Source organism: Triturus cristatus, chromosome 10 (genome assembly GCF_964204655.1).
Source record: "Triturus cristatus chromosome 10, aTriCri1.1, whole genome shotgun sequence".
Classification (NCBI taxonomy): Eukaryota; Metazoa; Chordata; class Amphibia; order Caudata; family Salamandridae; genus Triturus; species Triturus cristatus.
Window position 1 is genome coordinate 1,151,229,766 of NC_140593.1, and position 22,300 is coordinate 1,151,252,065.

Genomic DNA, 22,300 nt, shown 5'->3' on the forward strand with positions numbered 1-22,300 from the left:
AGTGCACTCGCCTGACTAAGCCGGCGCACCTCCGTTTGTAGTGCCGCCACCTCAGTCGAAAGGCCCGATGCGGTTTGGGCCACAGAATCAACTCGGTCGTTGGTCTTGGAAAGATCGGCCCTCACCAGGCCGACATCCACAAGGACCGCGTCAATCTTCTGTGCCAGGGTGTCGAACCGCTGGCCCACCGAGGCCTTCATCTCGGCAATGGCGCCCATGACGTCTTGCAAAGTCAGATCCGTGGGCAGGTCTGGGGCATCAGGAGGGCCCTCAGTGGACTTGTGCGGTCCGCCGGGAGATCCCTTCTGGAGGGTATAGCGGTCCATGATGTTGGCCTGATGGACGGTGCCACGCCGGGTCGACTTGGTCTTTGACCGATCTCCATCTTGTTTCGTGGCCATCGCCACAGGTCTCACAATCGCACCAGCAACGCCGTAGAGGGCAGGCAATCAGGGCCACGAGCTCCGGGGGGGCCGCCCCAGATCGGCGGGGTGGGTCACAGCCGGCAGGCAGGCAGGGTCTCCCAGCGAGGCCACACTAACACAAAGAGCCCCGCGATCTCACTTGCAGAGACGGCAAGGGGGTGCGAAAGCAAAAGCGAAAGTGCGGGGTACGCGACTCGCCAGGCCCGGCCCGCCGTTGTTGTTCACTTTGCCACTGGGTCACCCCCCAGCGCAAATCCGGGGTCCGGCGAGAAGAAGGCCGCAAACTTCAATCGGTGCTCACTCCGGCACCCGAGGTCCGATTTGAGAACGGGAAACGGGTACCACCTCAGCTCAGGCTCACCAACACAGTCCCCTCAACTGAGGCAGGATGAATTCAGGATAAACGTAGGAGGTTGCGGAGGTCCTCGGGAGCCTCGCACCTACGCGGCCATCTTGGTTGCGCGCTAGGCTCCTCCCCCTTCCACCTCCTAAGGATATCTTGATAACTGTATTGCGGATTTTTGTTGTTTGGTCTTGTTTTGGTTTAGGTAAAGATTACTTATTTTTCTAAACTGGTATGGTGTCCATTTGTAGTGTTTTCACTGTAGTACTGTATGTGTTCACAAATGCTTTACACACTGCCTCTGAGATAAGCCGGTCTGCTCGTTCCAAGCTACCAAGGGGGTGAGCAGGGGTTATTTCAGGATTGTATCCCCCTTACCCTGACTAGAAGCAAGGGTCCCTATTTGGACAAAGGTACCTACCTCTGCAAAATAGAGACCGCCATTTCTGACATTGGTGGTCAGCGGTGAGGATCTGGACTTGCATTTGGGTCTTACATACAGTGATTGGTGTACACTACTAGTATACTGCAGACCATTATGCTACCACATAAATTTGGTAGCGTTTTTTCCTTGGAATTTATTGCTTCTTGAGAACTGCCAATTTTCACCATGAGTAAACCAGCATCCATTGCATCTGTGGATATTGAATTTGAAGAGGAGAGGGTTGATACCTACACTGTGCCACAACTGAAAGCTGTCTGCAGGACAGCCAGGACAGGAGAGCACTGTCAGAACCCAGTCAACGCCATGAGAAAAGGGATTCTAGATTATGACGCATCTCAGGAAAGAGGTGCATTCTGGGAGCTCTCCGGATATTTCATGAATGAATAGCAGGGTATGATCCATCATGAAGGAGGTGCATTCTGGGAGCTCTCTGAACATTTCATGAATGGATAGCATGGAATGATCCATCATGAAGGAGCTGCATTCTAGAGATCTCTAGATGTCTCATTGCAGGGAGAGTAGTGTGTGACAAAGTGGGATAAAAGGTGCATTGTGGGATATCTGTGGATGTCTGAGTGCAGTACACATCAGCATAAAGATGCATTGCGAGTGCCATGCAGATGCCTCACCACTGAGCTAGAGTGAATGACATGCTGGAATAGTGGCACACTGTGAGTGGATGTGGATACAAGTGTTCATCTCATGCGGTAAATGAGATGCTCTGCACGCAGGCACCGTAGAGGTTTGAGCCTACACATTAAATATGCGGTAAAGGCGGAGCCTGCAGAGACGGACGGAAGGGTCCCGGTAGAGATGAAGTGTGCAGTAAATGTAGTGCGGCTGCAGGACTCGTGGAGACATCTGATAGAATTCTGGTTTGAAATGGAATGTCCCGCCCCTCTCCCAGGGCTGTGCTGCGCAGAGAGCTTGTGCGGGCCGAGGGCCCGGGAGACTCGCATCATCTGTATTCACATCTCCTGCCTGAGCCCCCTGAACCGGAGCGGCGCAAACAGAACCTTACTTGGGAGAGGCGCAGAACTTTAACCTTGGCTTCCGTTGCCATGGAAACTGCTGCCTCGCCATCCACATGTTCAGCGCATCTGTCTCCCTACCCGCGCAAAGGAAGCGCGCTGAGGGCACGGGGAACAGATACAGTGAAAGTAAGGGACCGCTGACGATACAGGCAGCACGAGGCAAGACGTGCACATTACTCCGTCCACAAGGTTATCTTAGGAGAAGATAGCACCCCCGCCCCCCATCGGCGCTGCCTACTTGTGTCAAACTCCAGCTGAAGTGCTCCGAGTGGCTTCTTTTTCTGAACCAAATGGAACATTAATGCCCAGCTCACTCCGCGCGCCCAGCACCTCGCTTGCCTTTCCACCTTTACATCTTGTATTTCTTTAGGTGTTCTGTTTCCGTTCCACCGGCTTGTTGTCTTCCAGCCACTTCGCAGATGTCGCATCTCTGAGAGGCGCAAGGAGCATCTTTCCCGTGTTAAGTGAATCTATAATGTGCACGAGGACACACATATATGGAGAAAAAAAACAGGCTGCAATGACGTCACAGGAACACCTCTTAATAGAGTAGAGAGACTGGCGGCCAAAGTTGGGAAACTTGACCAATGGGGTATGTTTCCTGACGCCCCCAACTTCGCTGAAGGTGAAGCTATCGCCCTCCCAGCCATGGCAATGACTTCCTGCATCGGGTGCTGATCCCACACAAGGCCAGACATCCTGTGGCACCAAATACTTCATCGCTGGGTGCTGGGGTTAACCATCACCATGCTCCAGCTATTGTATTGCTTTATGGCATTTGTATATTGCTTATTTCTCCACCGCTCAAATTAATTTAATGTTTCTCTACACTAATTCACCACTAATCCTTTTTGGGTTCCGGATTAGCGTGCTGCTTGCCAAAAAGCGCTTCGACACCTCATCAGGGGTAGCAAGCGGTGTATAAATGCAAACCCTTCCATCTTCTATCCCACCACTATCTTTTTTCAATCCAAATAACAGACTCACATGTCCACCACTCGAATTAATTTCAGATTTCCCTACACTAATTCACCACTAATCCTTTTTGGTTTCCGGAGTAGCGCACTACTCGCTGAAAAAGCGCTTCCACGCCTCGTCAGGGGTAGTAAGTGCTATATTACAATTACAATATGTGTCACTCAAGCGATTATCCAGACAGGTAGCACACCACACCACATAGGTGTGTGGGGGAAGTCTTTGCTGTGAGCCTAGGTGGCAAGGGTCTCCTTCTATGTGGTATGTGAGTGGGGTCTGTGATAAGTGCCCTCCATCTCATTCGGCAGGGCGAGGGTCTTCAGGTATTGAGAGTTTGAGTAGGATATTTCTCATCTTGGCGTGCTGGCTGGGATTGTTCACAGCTCTGCAGAGCACTTCTTCTGAAAGGAGGGTCTTTATTCTCCTGGCTTGTGTTCCAGGGTTAACTGTTAATGTAATTATCTTGTGAACAACCATGTTTTCACCTCACTTCTGAACTTTAAATGTTCCTGCATGCTTCGGATCTTTGCCGGCAATGGGCTGCAGACCTCGCCCGTCTGTACCAAGAAAGCGGAGCCTCCAATGGATTTCCTATTGTACGGTGGATCTGTTGCGCTATTCTGGGGCACAGTGTCCCATCTTGTTCGCATTGTTGGAATCAGGCACGCAACGTCCATGGGGCTGAAAGGGCTTTAGCCCCCACGTCATGTGGCTCAGCCTGGGCTAATGCCGCTTCCAGGGCATATACATCCTTCCTATGCACTGTGGGCTCGGCTGGGCGTACACATGACATCTTAACTCAGCCTCATCTAAGTATTTCACCGATCTTTAAAAGACCATTCACTTGTCAGCCGAGGCTTTTCCCATATCCCTGTGTCCCCACTTGCGTATTCCTTACAATTGTAAATAACTTTTGCCGCCTCAAAGGATGTGGCTGACCCATGAAAGGGGGTGAAGGCTGACGCTTTGGGGGATGAGCTGGGGGAGAGTGGCAACGCGGTAGAGAAGTTAGAGAATTGATTTCGTGAAAAGTAACATTAGTTCCTCCACCACTGATAAATGCCATAAAAGTAGTAGTTTAATGATATCTGAAACCCTCTTGCCAACCGTCAATACAGAGTCGTAATGCAAAATGACGAGGCTCCCCTGCAACATGTGATTAGGGGCCCCAAAGTCTCTTATATATCACAGATATTCATTGGCCTTAGGCTGAATGGGGCCCCATAAAGACTAGGAGCCTACTGAAGGGTTGAGGTCCTCCCTGCACTGCAGGAGCCTCTGTTATTATTTTTCTATTTTCTTTTTGCAGTTTTATGTAACCGCAACCTGAACTTGAAGGTATCAGAGCACTTTATGTGAGCACCAGCTGCATTACAGACGGACACATTAATTTTTTTAGGGATGGGGAGATGAAGTGATTTGCCTAGAATTACAGGATATTTGAGCCTCCTGCCAGACTCGAACCTGGTTCCCCAGTTTCAAAGTCGGCCGCTCTAACCGTTAAGCCATGAAATTAAGCCATGCTCCTGAAATGCCAGTGCGGCAGAATGGATAGGCATGACTTGACTAACGGAGCGTCGCTGCCACAAGAGAAGAAACACACACACATTTTTAAGTTCTCGAATGTTGGGGTAATTTAGGAGAGATTGGTCCAGCACAGTGTACGCTCAGGATATCAGGGGCTAGCCGGGCGCCCAATTAGACAAAATAAAGAGTTTGTAAGAGATCCCCACTCCTATATTACAATTCATATAATCATTGGAGAACTACAGGCCTTCTTCACTGCTTCACATTTTTTGTTTTATTATCTTCAATATAGCAATTCATTTAATTTGATTTGATCCCATTTCCTATTGTTTGCTTTTCATTACACCAATTAACATACACCCGAAACGAGTTGCGCGGTAAAAACACACTTTCTCAAGAATGTAACTGAAGCCAATATATACACAATAATCACAAATTAATTTCCATACTTAGCACAAAATAGATATTTGTTCATTACACATATCTTAAAGGTGACACCTTGAGAGCCAGTAATAAATGTTATGAATGACATGTAGTGACAATTGATAACATGTCAACATTGTAATAATGCTTCTAGATGGTTCCTTCCTTTTGATAATGACAATGCTGTAGCTTTGTGTATCTGTACATTTATTTCTAGTTGTATATTTTACATTTCTAAATATTATTGCTTTTTCCACCATAGCAGACTTCAGCCTATAATCCTTCAGAAAAAGGCATGCACCCCCTGGCCTGCGGCCACAGATTCATTCATCAGTTTGCATGTCACCTTTCCACTTCTTTCCAGAGTGTGATAAACAGCACTTCAACAGCACGTGTGTCAATAACAGAGTGCACATTTAGATCACGCACTTTGCAGCCTGCCATGTTTGCGGCATTTCGCAGAGTAACAAAATGAACATGGAGTATCATTGACACCATTGGGACACGGAGCACGATGCAGCTCCCCGGGCCGTTGGGCAGGCAGTACACCCGAAACCACCCATTTCTGTGCATTCACGCCAAGCGCCTAAAGAAATAATCATAGCCCATCCATGCAGGGCACAAGTCCTAAAAAAAGAAGTGGGGGGATGCTGACGTCACGACAGGAAGTGGCGTCACGAAAGGTGGCTTGCACCATCAGACTCATTGCCTCCCCTCGCTCACCCCTTAGATGCGATTGCATCAGAGAAGCCAGCGCATGAGCAGCGTTCTGAATGAGCTCCGATCTCGCCCCAGAGAGGCCAAAGAGTGAATGTGTGGCTCCATTTGCTCCAGTCATCCAGCTCCCGGTAAAATAAGTGGGGGGACGCCGTCCACCTACGTGGTACCCCGACTCGAGCCCTGCATCCATGCCAGCCCATACTCCAGGAAACCGGTTTGTTATTCTCCAATCCTAATGACATACAGCTCTGCCTCATTAACACACTCGTTCATTATCAAACCTGCCCATTTTCCATTTATATCCTCCGACTCCCAAACAACCTGCTCAAACCTTCTTCTTTACTGTGCTGTGTTATGATCCTAGTTGGCACATCTCTCCATCTCATGGATGACATCCTAGATTTGCATCTGGCAGAGGCGCCCACCCGTGCACAGTGCAGAAACAGTCAGTGTACTGTGCTGAGGGGGCCACTGGAGCTCAAGGTCCTCCCGCACCGCAGTGGCCGCGAGGGCTCATGCGACAATAACATGCAGAGTTACTCAAAGTGTCTGAGAATACACCCTGCATTCAGACAAATCACCCATCCTCTTCACCGCTCACCCTTCCCTTAAATGCTCGCCCTGCAATCAGACTCCACTCACGCTCTCCCGCTGCACTTACTCTGCCCTCACATGAGCACACCACTCACATGACACTCTACTAACCTGCCACTCTCACTGCTCACCCTGTACTCAATCACAAACAGCACATCGCTCAGCATGGATTCACCCCCCACCCCCTCTGCACTGTCACCTGCACCCAAACTCAAATGGGCACATCACTCCACTGCACTCACAACTCTCACCCTGCACGCATTCCTCTCACTCTAACCGCACACAGGTGCATGGCTCACCCTGCACTCACATAGGCACACCTGTCACTCACATAGACACACCACTTACCTTGCACTCACACCTCTCATACAGGCATTTCACTCACCCTGGCCTCGCGCCACTCACCCTGCACGTCTTCCTCTCATCTGTGCACACGGGCACAGTCCTCAGCCTGCTCTCAAACAGGCACTGCATTTAACCTTTCACTTTACAGCTCATTATGCCAGCATACAGGCACAAGGGTCTGTCAGATCAGAACTCGCAAGGTGTTTTTAGCAAATTTGACCCAAACTTTTAAAAAAAATTCTCGGGGGAGGAGTCCACTCTCCCCAGAACCGCTTACAATAAGTCTGTTTACTGGTTTTACTCGCTGGAATTCAGGGGAAGTGTCACACCCACCTCTTACACAGATCTTTAGCTGCCACTGATTAGCAGATTTGGCAGGGTGCAGAGGAGACAGTGTAAGAGTAAGGTGTGCACTGTGTCTGTAGAAAGGACAGAAACAGACATTTGGCAAATAATTAACATCACTGCCTACTCTCACAATGAACTAAGCTTGTCACTCTCATCTCCGACCTGTAATTGTTCCTGATTTAAAGTCAAAATTGGGCCACGCGGTCCAATAGCTTCTTGAGTCTGACTCCTATGGTAGAAAGGTTTGGTACTTCTATAAATGCCTTATGCATTTTTTTTAAAGTTAATTTAAGTTAAGCCTGTTGAGTCTCTGCCATAGCTACCAGGGGTTGAGGGCAGGTTTAAATTAGTGAAACCTTTACTGGACCTAAAAAGGAGAGTGACAATATTACCTGTGATCATCTACCATCCACCCCAACTAATAATCACTTTCCTATAGCCACCTTCCCATCTCTCATGGCAAACTTTGCTGCCAATGGGCAGGAAGAGAGGAGGGCTTGTCTTATCAGTGGCAGATGATCTAAAATGCTCAATGAAGACACACAATGACAATTAGGACCATAAACACATCTCTTGAAAATATTTTTGCCAGAGATGTTTATGCAAAAATGCTTTTTACATAACATTTTAGTCATAACTACATTGTTATAGCACCTTGCACAAAGGCCCATGCATGCAATGTGTCTGTGTTAAAGTCCAGATTGAATTATTGTATTTTAATGACTGATATTTTAGATGTACGCAAGTAGTAGGCCACATCTCCACTTTATTCATTACCAGCCTCGAGGTAAGGTACTCCAGGACAAAGCAGCTTTGTTCATTATGTGGGTGACACATGGAAGATGAAAACGCTTTGACACACTTGGGCCTTTTTAAAGCACTGAATGGAATAATCACCCTCATGCATGCTTTTCATTAGCTCGTTCTATGGAATGATATGATTGGCTCCTCCAATAAGATTGCCTAGGATGTTGGCATTGATTGTTTGCCTGTATTCAAAGTTCACTGAGGCTGTGAAGGAGGAGCATAAAGCAGTCAGGGACAGTGGCCTGCTTGCCAGCCTGAGCTGAAGGAGGATAGGACATAGGTTATACCAGCTTTTCTCCACTGATCCGACATGTGATAAATGCTGTCATATGCCCTTCATCAGGCAGGTTTGGCTCAGACCCCATAGATGTAGGGCGGGCAATTAACAGAAGTTATCACCCACTACAGAGTTCATTAATAATTAATTAGGGCCATTTAAGGAGTGCTGAAATTGTCTCAGCCATTCAAAACGCTGAAACTGCTGGTGCCAACTCCTGTTCCCCGTGAACACATTCTGGTTCCTAAAAGGAACAAGCATTTGCAATGCAATAGGTCTCGCATTTACCCGTTTAAGCTATTGGCATTGTAAACGATAATGCCGTTTATTTATGTTTTAAAACCGAAAACAAAAATAAAAGACATTTTATTTGCAATGTCAATAGCTGAAACTCGCGTAAATGCGAGACCTATTGCATTGCAAATGCTTGTTACTTTTTTGTCTACAGCACTGCAACAAGAAAGATTAACGTTGAGAAACGAATATAATGTTTTGACACTCACTACATTAATTGTATTTATAAATAAAAATCATGTTTGTGAAATAAAGTTGGGTTGGGTGTTTCGGTGTCAATCTGTCAGAGACCGATTTTCTTTTGTCATGCACAGAGCACTGCTGGGGGGGAGGGGGGCCATGCAAATCCTGGTGTCTGTCCAGCCGCTGGCATGCAGCTCAAGAGAGAGGAATTCTGGGAAAGGGAATACTGTTTGGACATTATGTCGAGTACAACTAAAAGACGTCGTTCGTTATATATTCCTTGGCAGATGATCAGACAATCAGAGGCTCACAAGACTGCAACGACGTGAGAGCCAGAATACATTTCAAAGATAATAATAGCTAATAAGCAATGGTGTCGCAAATGGCTGGAAACACGGTGTCCGACACATTTTATACCCCCCCATGAAGTTTTTAGGGAGGTGAAGGGAAACATTGAGGTAATGTACGCTTTTCAATTGTAGAATTATTGGACGCAAACAAAAAAAAAGAAAAATAGAAAAGAATCAGCGTCGTGGGAAGGGGGGGGCAGTGGGGGTCGGGGGTTAGAGGCAGGATCACGCTTTTTCAAAATAACCATGCGTTTCTAAACAACCATGCGTTGTAATGGCGTGAGCTTTGGCTGTGTGCGAGGTATTGTACTTTCAATAGGAAACAACGCATTGGCGTTGAAACGCCGTGCGTTGTTAAAAATGCCGATGTGATGGTCATTGCGATGTTTTACACGCGTGGTAAATGCATGCGTTGAAATCGTTCGCGATGTAAGAACATACATCCCTGCCATCTTTATGACGCATTATCTGCCATTGGCTTGGCATTGCAGCACTTTCATAAGTCACCGGCAGGACCCTCACATGCCAGAGGGGGCGTCATACCCCCACTTTCATGCTTTTCAGCCCCCCACCCTTCTACTGCATTTATAGCCTTTTAATGCAAGCGTGAGTTGTTTACTAGTGTAGTGGCAACTACCATAGCCCACCACTAGATGGTGGCAGATGATTCAGCTGCCATACTTTTCTCGAGGATATTCGTTTATACCTAGAATAAGGCCTCAGAGGGACCCTGCTTGAAGGTTGTGACCCAGACCCCGCAAAAGCCTTTGTCAGGCCTGGCCCAGGGATGACTTTCCAAACTGCCCCAAGATTTCCATATCACCCTAGAGTACAATTCAGCTTGTGAAGAAGTCTTATCAGAAGTGTCAATAGAAAAGTTCCTCTGTTAGGTGACTGTTGTTAAGTACAAGTTGTGGGTGACATTTCTTGGAGTTTGGTGGATGAGACTGGAGGGCTGCACCAAATCACTTACTCATCTTCTATAATATGTGTTATGTTATGTTATGTCATGCTATGCCATGTTATGTTAAGCTATACTATGCTATGTTATGTCATGTCATGTCATGCTATGCTATGTTATGTTATGTCATGCTATGCTATGCTATGTTATTTTATGTTTTGTTATGTTATGCTATGCTGTACTATGTTATGTTACGTTATGTTGTGTTATGTCATGCTATGTTAAGCTATACTATGCTATGTTATGTTTTGTCATACTATGCTATGTTTTGTCATGCTATGCTATGTTATGGTATTTTATGTTTTGTTATGTTATGTTATGCTATGCTATGCTGCGCTATGCTCTGTTTTGTTATGTTGTGTCATGCTATGCTATGCTCTGCTCTGTTATGTTGTGTTATGTCATGCTATGCTATGTTATGTTATTTTATGTTTTGTTATGTTATGCTATGCTATGCTGTGCTCTGTTCTGTTATGTTATGTTGTGTCATGCTATGCTATGCTATGTTATGCTCTGTTATGTTATGTTGTGTCATGCTATGCTCTGTTATGTTATGTCATGCTATGCTGTGGGTTTCAGATATGAGGGGAGGTTGCTGGGCATCTTTTCCAGCCTGTATCAGCTGAAGGGTCCCACATGCCCATTTCTACATTTATTACTTCAGTGTTTTTAGGGATGTAAGTGCCACCCTGCTGTCACTGCACACTCCTACCTGGGCAGATGAGACGCTGTGCTGGAAGTACAAAAATCCCCGCACCTAGGCTTCTCACAAGCTCCCGAGGGAGTTATCGGCGCCATCTTACGATCATACAGCAGCACACACACATAGAGTTAATAACACCCACCCAACACCGTCCAGATAAATGACTTAAGGACATCAGAACTTCGAAGCGCCATCAAACACCTCCAGTTAACTCACACACGCCTGCTGGGCAGTGTGCCATCCGCAACAGGGCTCTGGGCACAGCCAACAAGCGAAATACTCTAACCAACTATCAACAACAGAACATCAAACATCCTCACAACGTGTGCTACTTTATCACAACTCACAAACCCGCCTGACCTGAGAGGGAATCCTCAAAACTAGGCAAGAAGACCCCAAATCTAGCTGGTGGGACCAGCTTATACCAAGGCAGAATCTGTGGCATATAACTACGTGCATCACACCACAACTATTGAAATATTGACACATTCGCAATCAATTTAGATGCCAAGCCCTCTTTAATTTGAGACATACTTGCCCAGAAAGTTATCACAAAGACAGACACCCCGGTGGACAAGGCGCTGATACATTAAACATCTGCTGATGGAGGGCAGCACTGCACGTTAAACCCAGGATAGGCAGAGCCACTGGAATTATGTGATTTGCGGCCGCAGCGTTTTCACGGTCCTGGTAGATGTGCCGCATTTGCCACTTAACCCATTGTCTGCTGTATAATCTCCAAACGTTAATTAAAAAAGAAAAACCAAGCGTTGGCCGCGCGCGAATGGCTGGAGACGCAATATGTGGTGGGGGAGGGGGAGAAGCGGGAGTTGTGTGTGCACGTGCGTCATCGTGATCGCGATCGCTCTGAAAGCGAAAGTGATCGCGATGATGCACGAGTTTTCAAAGTGCTGCTGGCGGCCGGCTGCGCGCGTGCACGATCGCGTGAACGCAAGCGTTAGGCCAGCCAGCAGCACTTTGAAATTCCCACATACAAAATGTCTCTTCGAGCCAGCGCATGCGCTGGGCTCTGCGAGACCTAATAAACGGCTAAAACATAAGCAACCACATTTTCATTGGAGGAGTACTTCAGCTAACAGAGGATTGGCATGGAGGTAATGAGGCAGACGGGACAACATTAGGAAAGCTTATTTTGTGAAACTGGCAGTGAATACACAGAACAATCAATTTCTCAGCAAAATGGGTGAAGACAAAGCCTTAGTTGAGACACTAAGGAGCAATAGTATTAAAGGATACAGAGACTTATAAACACATGCTTGATATATATGTTAGACCTGTCAACCTTAGGGTGGTCTTTCCCCAGACATTTTGCCTTTTACCACCTGTTTTTGAGGATTATGTTTGTTGGTATTAGGACTCCTAGCACTTTACCACTGCTAACCAGCGCTAAAGTGCATGTGCTCCTTCCCTAAACATGATGATATTGGTGTATATCTGATTGGCATATTTTTTGGACTGGTAAGTCCCTTGTAAAGTGGTATGTCATATACCCAGGGACCGTAAGTCAAATGCTACTGGTGGGCCTGCAGCAGTGATTGTGCCACCCACATAAGTAGCCTTTAAAACCTGTCTCGGCCTGCCATTGCAGTGCCTGTGTGTGCAGTTTACTGCCACTTTGACTTGGCATTTAAAACTACTTGCCAAGCCTTAAATCCCATTTTATTACATATAAGTCACCCCTAAGTAACCCTAAGGGGCAGGGTGTATGTAAGTAAAAGCTAGGACACATACCTTTATGTTTTGCATGTCCTCATAGTGACAAACAGCCTATTTCGTTTTTCACTCGTGTGAGGCCTACTCCTCTCATGGGCTAGCATTGGGAATTCCTTAATACACTTTTAAGCTGTAATTCTTGATCAGAGAGGAGTGCTTTTTCATGTTTCATATGTTTTGAATGATAATGATAAATTGTCCTTACTGGTGAGGTTGGATTTAACATTACTGTTTTAGAAATGCCATTTCTAGAAAGTGGACATTTATCTGCACTTACTGCTCTGTGTGCCTGACAGCTTGCCTGCAATACGGTCTGGCATAGGTGACAGCTACACTTTGTGCATTCCCTCTAGACAACCACAAGACAGGAAGGATAGGTGTGTCTGAGTACCCATCTACATACATCTGGGCAGGATGGAAGTGAGGGGCTAACACATCACTTGAATAGGCTGTGTCCTGTTCCCTCACAAAGGACAGATTACCCCCCACAGATAGCCTGACAGACAGAACTGGGTTAAAAGGGATCCTTGTGGACTTCAGATGGCTGCTTTGAAGTCACCCCCCACATCTAAGGCACTTTGGGATAGAAGTACTTGGTCTCTGTCCCCCTAAAATTAGACTCTTCTGGATCTTGAACTGAACCTCTGTCAGAAGAACTGCTGTGCTGCTTAAAGGACTCATCTTTGGACTGCAGACTTGAAAGGCCTGCTTTTCTCATGTGTTGCCCTGCTGCCTGCTGCTCTTTGACTCTGGTTAAGGAGAGCTGGACTCTGCCTTCCCTCCAAGTGATCTCCAAGGGCATGTTGGTTTGCATGCTGTTGCCTGAGATTCAGGGATATCAAAACCTCTACCCCTGCTCCTGTGCCGGGCCGATTGGAACTGTCCCAGATACTTGCAACACGGATTTCAACGCATCACCTGCCTGCATGTAGCAAAATCAGCGCATCAACCCAGTTGCAGGAGTAAAATCGGCACATCGCATCAGAACCAGCGCTTATCCTTTAGAGATCGACACATTGGACAGCATATCGCAGCCGCTGCAGCTTGATGAGATCGACGCATCCACTCAACAGCGTGGCAGAATCTGGCGCATCGCTTGACACCTCTAGACTTCGGCACCCGTCTTCGGAACTGACGCATCACCTTCATTGCATGGAGAAGATCGACGCATGTTGCTGTTTGCACAACCAGAAAAGGTACTTTGTTCACCGAGTGCTGCATGGGTCCTATAATCCACCGTCGGTCCATCATGGTAGGCCCGAACTTTGACTTTGCCTTGGTCCAGCACGACATAAAGTAACCTTTTGAGCGCTACTTGCTTATAAGTGCTTTACTGCATTTATTCCTCTAAAATAAATATCTCAACTTCTATGCACTGAAGTATTGTCATTTTGGTCTTGGTTTGTTTATAATATAATAATCTATTTTTCTAAACCGGTGTGGAGTCCTTTTGTGGTGTATTCATTGTTACCGCATATGTGTGTGCTGCACAAATACTTTATAGGTTGCCTCTTTATATAAGTCTGACTGCTCTGTGCCAATCTACCAGAGGGTGAGCCCAGGTTTTCTTTTAGTATGTATCTAGTGGTGTTTTAGCGGTGGTTATTATTTGGCGGGGGTGTATAACTCAGCCATGCAGGAATCCCATTTCTAACAGTAGGTAAATGTATGGTCAGACTGTGTCGGACAGGCTGTCCTTATCTGCAGCCATATTATATGCTGTGATATTTTTACCCAAAGTGTAAGGCAGTCAATTTGTCTCAGACCAAATGAATGTTTATAGGTCAATATCCTTTCCACCCAAATAGGCTGTGGGGGCAACTGGAGAATGGCTCCACGTTCATAGCATGTACTATATTAAGCCCATCTCTCCCCCTTAGAGACACCACAAAGCATATGTGCACCATATACACACCTAACAACCCTGTCTCACACTCTAAATCCCTAACACCCTTAACTACGCAGCTAATGATTCCTTCCCACAACTGTTTTATGTGATATTAGAAGCCTTATTAAAAACTCACCACAGATAAAAGCCTGCAAAGAAGCAGGTCATGGGCACTGATGTTGTTCAGGGAGTTGAAAGAAGTACGAGCTGGTGGTGGCTTAGAGAGGGGGCATTTGTTTTACCTGATAATGCTCAGGGCAGCCATTAGTGCTCAGCAACAATTGGTAGAAAAGCTCCTGCTTTGGTGACATTCACCAATGTTGGATTGGCCTTTTGGGTAACTTGGCGGTTCCAGGAGGGCCAGCTTGAAAGGGCCAGGATGTGGGTTGTTTTTTTTGTTCCGTTATGACCCATGGTGCCAAAACAAATCCCACACACTTGCCTTTTCAAACTGGCCCATTTGGTAGTGTGTGACTGCCATACGCCTGAAAGACTAGCTCAACAGGGATGCCATGCTGCCAGGAGTTCCACAAAGACAAATTATAATTTCAGTGGCCGTGGTCCATCCAGGACTTGATTTGAGCTGGTTGTTGCAGGTGGGGCCTACAAGCACTCATGTCTGGAGATTGGGACTTATCTTTCCGACTTTAACCAAAAGGAAAAGAATGCAAAACAAAAAAGGGAGAAACAAAGAGGAAGAGAAAAAGATCACTGTGACAAAGGGAGAATGCTGGGAGGTGAATGAATGAGGCATCAGGTGTAATAACAACTAGGCACCCATGGTATTATTCAATCCCAACCTTTTGAGAGTACTGCCAGCAGAAAAACTTTAGACCCTGGCAATTATTCTTTTATAAAGCACTGGCCATGTCACTAATGGATCTGAGCAGCAGTACTATGGTTTCCTGCAACCACGAGGGCCTCTGGATCTATTCTTTTTGTTTTTACTCAGAAAGTTTCAGACTTCACGGTGAAGTGTATGCGATATGTTACAATTAACACACAGACTACATTCCAAAGTTCTGTGGAAACGGTAAGGTCTGTGCTTGATTCACAATGAGAAACAATCCCCCGCCTACTGAACAATGTTGATCTTATGGGCTGGACCTGGCAAGATCTTGGACTTATTTTTGGGGATTCATCACATCGACCCCAACCCTAACTAATAATTAATTTTCTTTTTGCACAATATTGAACTTATGTGTTGAACCTGGCAAGATCTTGGACTTATTGTTTTGGGATTACTCGCTTTGCCCGCAACTAATAATCTGTTTTCTAAAAGAGGATAACCGCTGAAAAAGAGAGTCAGGGCCAGTGAAACATAATCCAGGGCAAGGAGCAAGTCCAGCACTCAACCACAATGGTTTGGGCAAAAACAAGCAGATGCTGTTTTTGGTGTGAACATCTTTGTAACAAAATCCTGTTTGGAAGGAGTGTTTGCTGATCAAATAAAAACCTATTCTGTAAAGTATTGTTTTCTTTAGCACCAATTTCATCAAGATAAATACACCTATAATTTTGAGTATGAAATTCCAAGTGTTCAAATTTCATGATTCCTAAAGAAATTAAAAACTTTTTGAAGAATCATACAATGTTGCACACCCATAATGGCTAGGCTGACCTTCCTCAGCAACATAGCTCCTTAGATCCTCAAATGTAGACATCTGAATCTTCTTGAAGGTTCCATATCATTCCTCAATGGAGCTTGGAATTCTATAACAAGTTCTTGCTTATTCCTCAATAGATGAGATTTTACATATGGTGTTTGACTGATGGCCACGATCCATTACGATGCCAAGAGGAGGGGTTGGAACCTTATCATGTCTGCTTGAGAGAGCGTGGAATCAGAGCTCTTCTGTCAGCCATGAAATCCTTCCTCTCAGAAGTAATTCTTCAGGATTCCCGTACACAATTCTTGCAGCACCTGAAAAGAAAAAAAGCACTGTCATGAGTAAATAACATGGTCCTATTGATGCTAATGTGGGCTCCTTAGGCACCTAAGCATACATCTGATGTCTGTTTTCTATCACCGAATGTAAACTTCCTGAATGACTTCAGGCAGAAAAATGTGAGAAATCCAGGTTCTCTCACCAGGTAAACCTTTACAGTTTCCCTACATGATAAAGTGTTTTTCTGAACTTACACTTTTTTGCTCTATAAGGTTGTATAAGATTTCCTCATTTATCAGTTCATTAATTCGGCTACAAGTGAGCAAGATCTCCATACTCTTGTCATCAAAGTGTGGAAATCTGAAATAATTTCCATTAGCATAAGCTAAAGCCATTTTGTTTGTGGCATCCATTTTGTTAGCTATGTAATTCTTCCGTCTTCACTGTTGCTTGCCCTTCTATTCGGTTTGAGGCATCAGCTTTAGTTAACTCCTTCTGTACTGAGCCAAAGCAATGTACATGCTGAGAAAAGGCCTGTAGCTGCTAAAATGCACCTGGTTAAAGATATAACTGTCAACTATTGTCTACTGTTGTAAACAGTTCTGTTCCCACTCCCACTTTGCTGACTAAGTGATCACCCATCTCCCAGGTTTGTCGGTAACTATTTCTGTGTAGGCCTGTACCTTCTATTTGTATCTACATGCTTACTCTGCAACAAAGTGTGTATAAAAGCACCATGGTCTGTGCATTCAATGTACTACCTCCTGCAACACTTGAGGGTGTTGTATGGACATGGTCCCACTCATGAGTGATTAATAAACTTGTCATTTGAATTGTAGCTTCAGTGCCAATCTCTATTGTGTTGGTCTACAGACCCGTGGACAAGATAATGGTGACCCCTGCACCGGTGTGCTCATAAAAAGGCACATTTCCACAAAAGACCAACCCAGAAGTTGCTGGAAAAGACATAGTAGACACTGCTAGTGTCAAATAGTACAGAAACATTGGGTAAATACTATTTAAATAAGCAGTGTCCAAATTGATTGCAGAATGCATTACGTTGTGCCAAGTTCTTCCTCACTTTGAAATATTTTTCTCAATTATTCTGCTGTTCTACCAAAATAATACTTTTTTTCTATATTGACCTGAACGTATAAACACTCCACAATGTTGAAAGGGCCAGCATGTGGGTTGGTTTTTTAGGTCTCGTCTAGGCAGCGCTTGCGTTGTCTCCTCAAGACATACTATATTCAGGATATGTGCATAAAGCTCTGCCTACTTCCCGCCCATCTTTTTAATTGGCTCCTGTCCTTGTCCTTTGTAAATGGTGGCTTTTTATTGGTCATTAGGCTTTGTAGTCCCTCCTTAGTACCTCCCTGTCTCTTTTTATAACCTCCCATAAGGACACCCCTATTACATGTGTTGTTACACCCCAGGTTTTAAAAACAGCCTCAAGGCACTAATTTCTTAAGGGCCTTCAGACAGGACACTCACTTGGGCCTAAACAAGGTTGGCAGTGGTCACTTTACTCGCTAGCTCATCTCACATTTATATTAGACCTTCTATAAATTTCCCTTCATCAGCTCCACATAGAGTACAACCTAATACAGAATTAATATAATAATTATTTGTCACATTTCAAAGCTACTAATTGTATATATTGAATGTACTGTGGTACTGTCTTGAATGCAATGCATTATGGGTAGGGTGGATTTACCATATCTTCAAAGTTTATGATGCTCACTGGGGACTTCTAGGCGCAGCTTGCGGTACTGCACCTACCACATCTCACATTTAAATTAGAACTTCTATAAATTTCCATTCATCAGCTCCACATGGAGTACAACCTAATCGGAAGTAATATAATAATTGTTTTGTCACATTTCAATACTATTAATTGTATAGATGGACATAGCTATTTGAATGTACTTATGGCACTGTCTTGCATGCAATGCATGATGGGAGTACTATATGTGACCAAGAGTTTGATGCTCACTAGGGACCTCTAGGCGCAGCTTGCGGTACTGCACCTACACATCTATATTAGACCTTCTATAAATTTCCCTTCGTCAGCTCCACATAGAGTACAACCTAATACGGAATTAATATAATAATTATTTTGTCACATTTCAAAGCTACTAATTGTATATATTGAATGTACTGTGGTATTGTCTTGAATGCAATGCATTATGGTTAGGGTGGATTTACCATATCTTCAACGTTTTTGATGCTCACTAAGGACCTCTAGGTGCAGCTTATGGTGCTTCCCCTAGACCAGCAGTGCTGGTGCCTTGCTCACTAGGAACCTCTAGGAACAGTTTGCGGTACTGCACCTAGACATGCAGTACTGGTGCCTTGCTCACTAGGGAGCTCTAGGAGCAGCTTGCGGTACTGCACTGAGACATACAATGCTGGTTCCTGGCTCACTCAGCAATCATTTACAATGCACTCGGGGGGCATATGTACAAGGACTGGCGAATACTACCACCAACGCTAGTTAGCGGCAGTTTTCTTACCGCTGTGTACAAGAGGTCACTACATGGCGATAGCCTCAGGGTTCAGCGGTGAAAACTCCCACTAACATTAGCGTGATGGCGATAGGAATTCTGGCGTTAGCGGGCAAAAACCAACGAAAGGCCCATTAGCAGCAAAAAAACACACGTTAGTCAGCCCAAAGTGAGTTTTTTTGCCTCTAATGGAAAAAATTGCCTATCAGTTGACCTCCAATAGAAAATAGGCAAAAAAAATAATGAAATGCAGAATGGAGCAGCCAGTGCCAAGTGCAGCACACATCAACAACCCCCTCAAGCCACCCAACATCCAGGCTGACCAGGGTGAGAGCCTGGATGCGTTGCTGGACCTGCGCCAGGAGCCTGGATGCGTCGCTGGACCTGCGTCTAGAGCCTGGATGCCATTCTGACCTGCGTCTGGAGCCTGGATACATTTCTGGATCTGCATCTGGAGACTGGATGCCTCGCTGCACCTGCGTCTGGAGCCTTGGGTGGGATGCGGAGGAGCTGTGGAGTCGATGAGCCGTAGTGGTAGACATTGAGGCACGGTGATTGCCTGTACCTGCTGGTGAAGTCTGGCCGGTCGCATGGAGACACGTTGCTGATCTGTGTGAGAAGACCGCCTTGCACCCCTTGGAGCTGTAAATGGTAGAGGTTCTCCTGCTCACCAATGTAGGGAGGTCTGCATCGCATACTACAATCCACCACTGCACCGGGGTGCACAGAGAGGATTACCAACGGTGGGCAGCAACTTTCTGCATCAACGGCCGGATGAGGTTGCGCTGGCTGGACGCTATGGAGGGTGAGGCCCCTAAGCTGCGCCAAACTTGTGTTGCAGGAGTGCTGCAAGTTCATGCCTAAGGGGACCCTGCTGCATCAACTGCATCGAGAGGTTCACCAGCGAACTTGGCGGTGACTGCTGTACCCAGGCTTTGAAATCCCACCTGGCTGAGGCTCCTGTTGGGTGAGTCACAGATTTGGAGAGAGTTTAGCGGATTGCGCCACAGTGTCAATGTCCAGGTAAGGAGAAGGTGGGACATGTAGCGGAGGAGGCCCGGGGGTCGAGTCACCCAGGCCTAGCATCAGTAGATGATGCACCCCCAGTGTAGGCTCATTCGCTATGGCAGAAGAGCGTCACCCACTGCTTCCAAGCAGTGCAAGTAGAGGAACAATCATCACATGATGAAAACTTTCTGATGTTTTCGTACCATGTATCCTTTGGAGGCGGGAGGGCGGGTAGGGCTGCTCCACTCCGGGAGCAGGGCAGGGGTGAAGAGGCATGCCCACTCAAGTGCGCAGTGACTGTTTGATCGGCCCGCTCAGACCGCACAAAGCAGTCATGCGCACTGTCCTGTTCACAATGCAGGCTGCATTACAGCCTGCATGGAGAAGATGCCCACACCTCCAGCCCCTGGCTGAACGCCTCATCCCGGCACCAATGACCAATCCCAACACCGCATTGCAACGTTGTGATTGGCTTAGGGGAGGGAGCCTGGTTGCCTACTTCCTGTTCCTGGAAGCAGACTCAGGAGAGCAGGAGCAACAAAGACACAGGACCCGGCCTCGAAGCAAGATTTCTCTCATTTAAATATTTACAACAGCAGCTCACACTCACACCCCCGCATCCACACCCCATCCAGTGTTCTTTCCGGTGTTTCCCACCACCCAGCTGTCCAGTTCCCCCGGTAGCACGTCTCAATGGCAGCCGCTGTGCGGCCAGGCGCAGCCGGTACAGTGCTTAATTTGTAAAATATTAAGTGCAGGTGCTCACATTTTTTTAGGAGGCCATACCCACTACCCCGGCTCCACCTACTTCCTTCAGTGGCTCCACCAACTTCCTTTATTGGCTCGACTCACATCCACAAGGCTCAACACATCAAAGCCATCTCCTCACATCTTGAGTTCCGCAAGAAACTGAAGACCTGGCTCTTCACAAAAGCACCTCAAGTACCTCACGCCTTCAATACTGCCCAAGCGCCTGGATACCCTCTTGGGTGATTAGTGCGCTATACTAATCAATATAACATAATATAAAATATGGGAAGCCTATAACAACAACTTAAAAGTGAACTTGAAACACAGAATGTGTGTAAAGATCAAAATGCAGCTTTAGGAAAGGTCATTTGAGGGCTTGAGGCAGCTTTACAAACTAAAGAGAATGTGCTTGTACTCTGCTGTTTAAAAGAAAGGAAGGGATGAAGGAAGAAATACATTAAAGAAGGCAGCAACAAATGCAGGCAGGTTGGGGAGTACTGGTCTGGAGTGAGGAAATAAATGAGTAATGGATGAAACGAGGACAAAAAAGAATGTGAAAGGAAGAAATGAAGGGATAGAGGAAAAAAGGTAGCAAACAATGTGTGATGCAGGACTAGAAGAAAGAAAGGAAGGAGAAAGAAAAGCAGCAGGAAGGTTTGAAAATAAGAAAGAAAGAAATGAAAGAAGGGATGAAAGTAGCAGGAATAACAAATAAGAAACGAAAGGAGGAAGAAGGAAAAAATGCACCAAGTGTAGTGATTGAATAAAAGAGATCTCAGTTCTCCTTGAGACAAGTTGTACTATCAACCTTTATATTATGCTTTGCACACCCCCACACACTGGCCAGTGAGCCGGCATTGCTTAACCAGGTGCCTCTCACAGGGACATACTAAAGCACAAATACTCACACGTGCTGCAAGCCTGCTGATCCTGTACAAGACACAGTTATGTTGTTATAATACATTCATAATATCCCTTCCTATGACAAGAATGTCTCTCTGTCCCTCTGAAGTGCCACATAAAATTCAGTCCACAACCAGCCTGTTCCCATCAATTCAAGAGGAATCATTTCTTTCATAAAACATGCTTTTTCAAGCACAGTCCTCTCTGTCTATTTTGAAAATAAATTACATTCCAAGCAGATTCTCACATAACAGTGCCTGCGACAATGCTAGGGACCGCAGGGCTGACTCACAGTATAAAAACGACAGTAGGAAAATGCTGCTACTAGAAATAATGAAGACGCTTGCACTTCTACACTGCTTTACATTTCAAGCTAGAACGCCTGTACTATAGCTCAGTGGGTTAGTGCCCAGTAGCAAAGAATTGAATACAACATAACTTCTTTCATTCTACGCCTTAATTTTTAGGTCAATAAAAGGAGCACCACAGAGTTAGCTTTTAAAGTACTATGAAGTCCCATTACTAAGTCACTAATTGCCCGATGTAGGTGGCCAAATACCGGTCGGTAACGGTGAAAATCGGTAAATTTCACTGTTACCGACCGGTATATAGGCATGCACGATGTAGTGATGGAATCGATAATAACGAATCAGTAAATACCGATTCCTTATTACCGAGTCCGAATTTCCCTAATCGAAATTACCGATTTCTTATTTACCGAATCGGTAAATAAGAAACGGTAAAAACGATAAAATAGATGTAGGAAAATTCGGTAATATCGAATTCCATGAAATTCGGTATTTAGGAGTCGGTAATTAACACTGAATGAAAGCAGGTGGTAATCAGGTGAGGAGCATATAAGCAATC